This window comes from Ostrinia furnacalis, unplaced genomic scaffold (assembly GCF_004193835.3).
Source record: "Ostrinia furnacalis isolate ACB-3 unplaced genomic scaffold, ASM419383v2 OfSCF6941, whole genome shotgun sequence".
In the NCBI taxonomy this organism is placed as follows: Eukaryota; Metazoa; Arthropoda; class Insecta; order Lepidoptera; family Crambidae; genus Ostrinia; species Ostrinia furnacalis.
This window is the reverse complement of record NW_021137180.1, coordinates 66,668-75,921: the sequence shown is the minus strand read 5'-3', so window position 1 is coordinate 75,921 and position 9,254 is coordinate 66,668. Positions and strand designations below refer to the sequence as shown.

At 39.1% G+C, this 9,254-nt stretch overlaps 1 non-coding gene across 1 annotated transcript; it reads right to left on the bottom strand.

Annotated features, from left to right (window-relative positions):
- Window positions 1-1,000: 1,000 nt before the first annotated feature.
- Window positions 1,001-1,072, bottom strand: TRNAL-CAG (transfer RNA leucine (anticodon CAG)). The gene has a single exon. It is a non-coding gene; the product is annotated as a tRNA-Leu (tRNA).
- Window positions 1,073-9,254: the final 8,182 nt, after the last annotated feature.

Here is a 9,254-nt window from a genome sequence, read left to right as displayed (position 1 = left end):
CTTAACTTTTGGTAATAAATGCCGAACACTGAGACCAAGCAGTGTAAGTATTTTTTTTTCAATAGTATACAATAAACACGTTACAGTGCAGGTTTGACCATAGGTACATACTTAAAGATAAAATGGTACAAATTCTAATCTGAAACGACTTTTAAAGACACGATTATTATTTGACTAGCAGCCGCCCTCGACTTCGTACGTGTGGATATGGATCCCGTTTTACCTCCTCCTTAGGGATGGAGTTTCATAAAATCGGTTCTTAGCGGATGTCTACACCCTGTAAGGTTTCAAGTTTTTTTTTATTCACAACGCGCAAGCTCTTGGCCTGTATCTCACCTGATGATAAGTGACGATCAGGCCGAAGGTTCACGGAGGAACTGGCTATCTTAAAGTGGTAAATGGGTTAACGTGCGGGGGCTGCAAAATCATGTTGTGACGTCACGCGCGAATATTGGAAATTTTTGAAAATTTTAAAATGTCCGTAAACTTCTCGAGGTTCTATCTTCGGTAATACTGGATGGATTGAGGTGAAATAAAAACTAGTGTAATGTGTGTGATTTAAACTTTAAATTAAGTCATAATTTAACTTAATATTACAACTTATGCGTGTTGTCCATTCTGCTAGGTACTCGATCGAAATTCTTCTGTAGGATGGACAGACTGGTGAGGCGCACCACTTTTGGCTTTGTGTGTGTATTTTTCTGTAACATAAGCTAGCAATGCTAGCATCAAAGTTGTAAGTTTAAACTTTTTTTTTATCTACAACGAGGAAGCTCTTGGTGCTGGCTCCTGATGGTAAGTGACGATCAGGCCGAAGGTGGAAGCAAGCTTCACCCGGAATCCTCAACCGCGGAGGAACTGGCTATCTTACCTCTAACTGCCGGAACACAACAATGCTGTTAACATTGTTGTTATGGCGACAGACTTAGGTAAGATGGTGGTAGCTAGCCAGGCGGACTTAGAACAAGCCCTACCACCAACCAAACCGAACAGAAAAATCTGCCCCCACTGGGAATCGAACCCGGGACCTCTGCGTCTGAAGCAGGTGGTCTTACCACTAGACCATAGAGGCGGTTAATTTTCCAAGATCATCAAGGCATTTATAAATTATATTTCAAATTAAAACAAACGTGCCATTCGTTCCAATCACGAGAACATTCCCCCTGTCTCCCGTACATTGTTAGTCCTGCCCGTGAATATTTTATGAACTCTTTGCAAACGCGTCAAGCTGAGCCGTTGTCTCGACATTTCCACCCGATACAAGGTGTGCTGAGTCGCATACGTATTGTTTTAAACATTGAACACCTCGGGCGAGCTTTTTGTTTGTTTTTTACTTCTTACAGATACCGGTAAAGAAGAGGGAGGAAGTGACGTCAGTGTGAGGACTGCTAATAGTTTGAAAAGTTCCTCGGCATTCATATAAAGTTATATGCTTTCGCTATTTATAGTCGTTTAAAGTAACTGTAACAGTTTCTTAAAAAAAAAAATGAAAGTTTTATTAAAATGTTATTGTATATCAACTACTAAAATAATTCCATTCGACCACGCTTGGTTATCAGGTTAAAACGAGGCGTGCTAAACCAAAACGTATCGTGAAACTTAGTGGCTTTAAACATTTTCGCTAAAATTCTAAATCATTGGTTCCCAAACTTATTTGAAACGCGCCCCCTTTCGACCATACCAAAAAATCTGCACCCCCGTCCTCCAGTCAAGATTATTTATTGGTCGTATCGAGCAGTCTGGAATGCATTCTCTCAGCGGTCGCAGGTTTTTTATGCTTAAGTACACAGATGGCCGGCGCCACCCTTTAAAGGTCTTTGCGCCTCCCCCGGGGCGCGCGCCCCCCACTTTGGGAACCAATGTTCTAAATCTAAATGATAGTTATCGCTCCACACTGAAAACCCAGGCAAAGGAGTTATTTCACGTTATCGGCACTGAAATCGAGCGGAATAAGGATTTCTATAGAAAATTTAACTACAAAGGCTTTCGACAGTAAACTTAAAAGAAGTTGGCAGGTGTTGGTTTCATATTGAGAGAAAATTGGGAAAAATATCGGGTTTTTGAATTTGTGAATCGATTTTAAATAATGGACTGCAATGTTCGGAGTAAAACAGTAGGTTCCTTTCAGCCGAATGACGTCCACTACTGGACAAAGGCCTCCCCCAAGGATTTCACAAAACAGTAGGTACCTTAAGTAGTTGCTATTGCTATTTTGCACTAGAAATATAATAACATTACGTGTCATCAACCGTATGAGAAAAATAAAAATAAAGTATTTTAACAAAGAAAGGCGATATTATTCAAAATAGCGTGTAATAAAACTGTACAATGTACCAGTGTTTATTTATTTTGAGCGGACTTTGACTAGAGCCGATAATACAAGCTGTTACGTCGGTTGTTATTATTTGAGAAAAAAAAAGAGAAACGCGCAAAAAATACCTATTCAGAGAACGAAAACCGTGCAGACGGAAACCCACACGGCCTAAGTCTGCCAGTAATAAAAACAAACCAATCCTAAAATCCTGACATAATTGCAATGCATCCGAACTATCGCGGAAAGAAATATTGAATCAATTCGTTCGCCGTCCCGTTCGAGCGCGCGCAGCATAAATCAGCCATCGCTATGATGTATGGGAGTGCCGCACCGTGGCATGTGTGCTTTAAGGTGGAATTTTGGAAATTGAGAGATGGGAACGGGTTGACAGTCTTTTTTTTCTAAGTTCGGTGTACATTCGATTCCGCTTCTCATGGTATCGTTCATTCTATCGTTCACATCCACTGCGACCACTGCTGAACAAAGGCCTCCCGAAAGGATGTCCAAAACGACTGATCCTACGCGGCCCGTATCCAAGTACTTCCCACTACCTTCACCAGATCGTCGGTCCACCTAGTGCGGGACCTGCCCACAGTGCCCACACTACATCTTTCGGCTCATGATCGCCACTCAAGAACTTTTCTGCCCTGACATGGTCATCTCGAAAACTTAATGTTATTTTATTTGTATTAAACTTATTATTAGAAGGATACCTACTCGTATTACGTGTACTATGTAATATACCTACTACTATTTTTACAACTTTTACGTATTGTATCACTTAAACTAATGTAACCCAATCAATCTTCCAACAAAGGCCAGCGATGCAACTTATTATTACTGGGGTAAAGTAGAAAACGCCGTAACTCCACATTAATTACTTCCTGGTAGCTAAGTTACGAGCCGGCTGCATAACGTTGGAGCCAATTTTTACTTTCGCAACTTTCTTAGTGAGGTATCAACACTAGACAGGTACAGTTACCGATACAATAGAGGAACAGAAGAACAACCATATTCATTTATTGTACCTACAAAGAGCTAACTTATGAACTTAATTCATAATCATCATTTCAGCCACAGAACGTCCACTGCTGAACTTAGGCCTTCCTAATGATTTCGTGATTGACCGGTCGGAGTGGCCCTAGTAAAATAGCCTAACACTGTGGCATCTAAATGTATTTGTGTTGTGGTGATAGATGTGATTTTGCTACAAAAGATTTACTTTTGTGTGCTGTCAACTGTACATACTCTCTCACTCAATTAATTATAGGATTTCATAAAAAAGTCTAGAATACGTTCGAAAAGGGATTACCAGTTTTTTTATATAAAAAATTACATTACTTATCTAAAAATAAAATGCTTTGTCCTCAATGTATCATGCATGATGGTCAGTTACTATGTGTCTGAAGAAAACTGAATTGATAAGAAAGTATAAATTATTTCATTCTTTATTAAAATGTATCTGATTTCGTTTTTTTCCATGAAAATTAAACTTAAGTCGAACAGGAAGATTACTTAGTACATTCGAAGTTGAAGAGAGATTCTTACCTATCTCTTAGTAAATACTTAACATGTTTCTCGCTATGAAAACGTATTTTTATCATTAGGCCAGTAGAATTAAACACAAAAATTGATTAAATCGGAAATAATTCCTACAAAAGATTTTTTTGCTTTAATGGCTTCATTGGTTGCCCATTAAGACTCTCCTAAGTTTTCGACTTCGACGGAGTTGTGCTTATGTGGTGGGGGCCCCCGAAAGGGGCGTTTTTTTGGTTTTCCGGTTATACCGCGTAAAGGACTTACCCTATCAAAAAGTGGTCTTCATGACGGTTGAAGGGCACTTAATCCTGCATTGAATAAGACCAAATTCATATGTTTTGGACAAACCGTTCTCGCGCTAAAGTTCGGCAAAGTAGAAAATATACGTATAATTAATGACCCTCTCCACGTCCAATGGTTTGTTACCCACAGGCTTCCAAGTCTTGAAAAGGGCCACCTCAACCAGTGTAACCCTATCAAGGCTTACGAGCTTGATGCGCTTATCCTTGTTCGTCCCAGCCGTTCCTTAACTGCGGTTGCTGCACCTCTTCCTGGCACTCTCCTGAACGACTCTGTGTTACCTAATGTGGCTGCCCCTCTTCCTTGTACCCTCCTGTACGATTTCATTGCTTAGCCATATGCCTGGTCCAAGGTTCGACGCCACAAAATCAACTTCGTACGAGTGAAAATAGTTTAAATACTATTTCCCGTGCTTGCAACATTTTTCTTTACTGCTTCGCCTCTATTAGTCGTAGAGTGATTGTATATATCCTATAGCCTTCCTCAATGTATGAGCTATTCAACACAAAAATAATGATTTCAATCAAACTAGTAATTCTTAAGATTAGCGCGTTCAAACAAACAAACAAAAAACTCTTCAGCGTTTTAATATGAACTTGTTGTTGTTGATTTTTGGCGTCGAACCTTAGACCAATCATACGGCTAGGCAACGTAGTCATGCAGGAGGACACAAGGAAGAGGGGCAGCCACAGTAGGTAACACAGAGACGTTCAGGTGAGTGCCAGGAAGAGGTGCAGCAACCGCAGTTAAGGAACGGCTGGGACGAACAAGGATAGGCGCATCAAGCTCGTAAGACTTGATAGGGTTACACTGGTTGAGGTGGCCCTTTTCAAGACTTGGAAGCCTGTGGGTAACAAACCATTGGACGTGGAGAGGGTCATTAATTATACGTATATTTTCTACTTTGCCGAACTTTAGTGCGAGAACGGTTTGTCCAAAACATATGAATTTGGTCTTATTCAATGCAGGATTAAGTGCCCTTCAACCGTCATGAAGACCACTTTTTGATAGGGTAAGTCCTTTACGCGGTATAACCGGAAAACCGAAAAAATGCCCCTTTCGGGGGCCCCCACCACTTAAGCACAACTCCGTCGAAGTCGAAAACTTAGGAGAGTCTTAATGGGCAACCAATGAAGCCATTAAAACAATAAAATCTTTTGTAGGAATTATTTCCGATTTAAAAGCTAATTCTACTGGACTACATGCCTGTACAAAGTTCGGAGTTGCGATGAAAACGCTCGATTTAACTTTTACTTTCCACGATTAAACTGCTCTCAAAGGGTTAAAAGTTATGTTGTGAGTCATCGGTTTCCAAGACGTGCTGAAGGGTTAAGGGTTTGAGTGTGCAGAGATAAAACTTGGCTTCGAACAACGTGAGCAAGTATGTACATAAGATACTGGAGTACAGTTGATATAGTATTTTGAATTAGCATATTATTATAATACAAAAACATTGACTTTATAAATAATTAAATGATTGATGATTTAAAAGTAAAGGTGAAGATATCATACAAAAACAGTACCTCTAGTAGGAAAAACTTTCGAGTTCGTTTCGTTGCGTATTCAAAGTGTCATCGAAAAATTTTGTATGAAAAATTAAACAGCGCCCCCTAGGGCGGCTATAATATAGGGGGCGCTGTTTAATTTTTCATACAAAATTTTTCGATGACACTTTGAATACGCAACGAAACGAACTCGAAAGTTTTTCCTACTAGAGGTACAGGCAGTAGTAGGGTTCAGTATAACCCGGACGTGTAAAACTACTTTTTAAAAGCCTGTTTGCAAAAATAAACGTGTTTTATGAGTTTTAAAAAAGAAGAACATTTGAAATGATACAGGACTATTCCCAACTCTCGTTCCCACCGCTGCAACTCCTGTGTAGCCAGGATCTACAGCTTGACCGCTAATAAAAACCCAACCAGTGAAGGTCAAGTTTATCGCGGGGGAAAGTTAAACTGTCATTGGACCCGCGACGAAATCAAGCAGAAGAACGGGAATGCGCTAATGCGTGAAGTGCCCGTGACGTACGTGGGCTCCCGCCGCAGATCGCTTGAGAGGATAAGAGGAGCATTTGAAACGATATTATCACAAAAATATTACATAATAATTAATCGAAGGAAATGCTTTTAAATCCTACTAAGGAAGGAACTTAATCCCAAACTTAAAGCTCCTCCCACTTTCTTCCGATGAATTTCTTTGCGGTTTAAATTAACTTATCCCGAAAGTAGCTAGCAACTCATATTTTAAGGTAAAATTAAAACTTTTAAAGTGGTCAAACTGTATATCTGAATTGCAGTGATGGAAACGAGAAAAGTGATCATAAAACGTGTGTAAAAGATATATAGAAACTAAACAAAAGATTTGCTCTTGTTTTTAAAACAATAACATGAATTCAGTATTTTTTGTGCACGCTTGTTGAAAAAAATTACAAAGAACTACATAGGCTTTTTTTTAATTGAACAATGTCCAATTTAATCACACATTTTAATCAAGGGTATATAAAATACCTGGTTCTACTTACAAAAAACTGCTGAAGGTAGCGTTTTCGACGGCAAACATATTGCGTCGGTGACATGACTAAATTTACTTGAAAGACTGGTTAAAACCACAGTATAGAACTGTAGTAGTACTCAAAAAAATTCTTTAGAAGTAATTTCAATAAAAAAATCAACATCTGTATTATTATCAGACTATAATCCGGGCCTTTTTAAGGCGAGAGTGAATAGGCACTTACAGGGCAGATATGTACCATCCTAGACTGCATCCCACTTAACATCAGGTGCGATTGTGGTCAAATATACAAGAGTACGACCCTCTCTATATCTCCTCTCTACTATCTGGAGGCAAATGGAGGATTTGGCCATCACTCGCCTCGCTGATCAGACGGGTTGGGGAGGCCTGATTTTTATATTTGTCCCTAGTTACTGTAGTGGACAGCCGCTTGGGCGGGCAAAAACAAGAAAATACCTTCGGTTTAAAATAAATGTGTATTTCTGCATTAAATGCCGAGACAGCCATCAAAATACATTTAAACTTCAAAACAAAAAATCAAAAGGTATCAAAAAGAGTAAAAAAAGTATAAAAAAATAGACAAAAATATCAAAATAGGTTGGTCCACCTACCGGTTCCCAACAGTTACTTTTTACCGTGTCCATGGAAATAATTATTAGAAGTGGCCCGATTCTACTGTTTTAGGATACCAGAACCACAAATTCACAAGGAGCCACGCGGCTACAGATACTTATAGTTCAACTCTTCCCTGGGACAGATTCGATCTCCTCCTATGTCCTTCTAATTTGGCGGTTCCAATGACAGTTTAACTTTCCCTCAGTACAAACTTGACCTTCACTGTTAGGATTTATATTGGCGGTTAAGCTTTAGATCTTGACTACACAGAAGTTGCAGCGGTGGGAACGAGAGGTGAGAATAGTCCCGTTTTTTCCCTGGGACTAAACACCCTTCACTGGTTGGGCTATGTAGTAACAATAACAACAAAAGTTGAGAATATACGCAGGTTTGCTTTACCTTTAGGTACGTAAAGCTACAAGGTATTTTTTACGGCTATTTTATTAACAGCATGCCCACCGACTGCTTTCAAATCGATACTGTTAAATGATTTATGCCCCTTGCAAGCGGAAGGAGCCGCGAAATTGCCTCTATAACGCTTATGCTAATAGAAGGTATTTAGCTTCCTTTGTTAATTTCACTAAGAGCTTTTTATGAAGTGAACTTGTGAAAATCAAGTTTTGTGATAGATGTAATTATTTTGTACATAATAAAATATCGTCATAATAAGTATGAGTAATGAGTATAAATATTACTACGGTCATAAATTAATTAACAATTATCATCTGGCAAAAATGTAACATCACTTAGGCTGGGTTGCACCATCTTACTTTAACATTGACAAACGTCAAAAATCTGTCAAAATCCATTCAAAAAGCACCGGTTATCCTCAAAGTTACGGTCAAAGTTGGGTGGTGCAACCCAGCCTTAATTTAGTAAAAATGACTAAAAAAGCTATTAAAATAATCTGTAGGTAGTTTTAAATACATTTTCTTCGCTTACAATCATGATGAGTGGCTGAGGCTACTTTAGTTTGACTCCGTAGTAGTTTTTGTCAACAAAATACTATTCACGTTGGACGCCACGCGGCTCACCGGTGAGCCTCGAACAATACAATTTCCATTGTGTCTAGCGTCTCGGCGTTCAATGACTTAATAGAATATAATAGAACACGTTTATTGTTGTAGTTTAATGTTAGCCAGGTTGGCATTGTCGTCTCTTATCACCTCTAGATATGGCTATTCTAAGGCTGGGTTGCACCATCTTAATTTAACTTTAACAAACGTCAAAAAACTGTCAAACTCTATACAAAAAACATCGGTTACCGTTATAGTTATCGTTAAAGTAAGATGGTGCAACTCAGCCTAAAAATTAAAAGGCTTTGGACATCCAAAATCCAGTTGAATCAAAAATTTTTACTTTTAAGACTGATATTAAGTTCGATAGCAGGTTCGTTTTTCTTTACATGGTAGTGAGTATTCGGTATACATGAAACTTTGTTTTACTGATCTAGTAGATTTGCTTACAAGTCTTATTACAAAATGAGACGTACTGTTCACCGTAGACTGTGTGTTTGGTCCTCTCAAACCCCAATTACCGTCACGCGACCCCCCATTTGCGTTAATCCTCGTGATTAACCTTTTTGCAGTACTAATAGCGATTTTTGCCGTCGACCGTGTCACTCTAAACGCTGAGTTGAACCAACTGAAAAGTGATTTTAGGTCGTTTCGGTCCTTGACGTGGCGTGACTTGTTGCCCACGTCAAGGTCCGAAACAGCCTGAAATAGCTTTGAAAGATAAGAAAAGACTGTTAGTACGTCAGTTTAGACATGCACTCATAGTCTCATGCACGCATATGAAATTAGTTGTAGCTGACATTTTCAAATATGCAAAGCCTGTCAGCTTTTGTATAATTATAAGAAAAAGTCTGCGAAAAATGTGTGCATAGAGCATAAATGAGATGGTTTCTATGTGCAGAAGCTACGTCAAAACCTCAGCAAAACTTCAAATGTGGTTCGAGTATTCTGTGACAGCT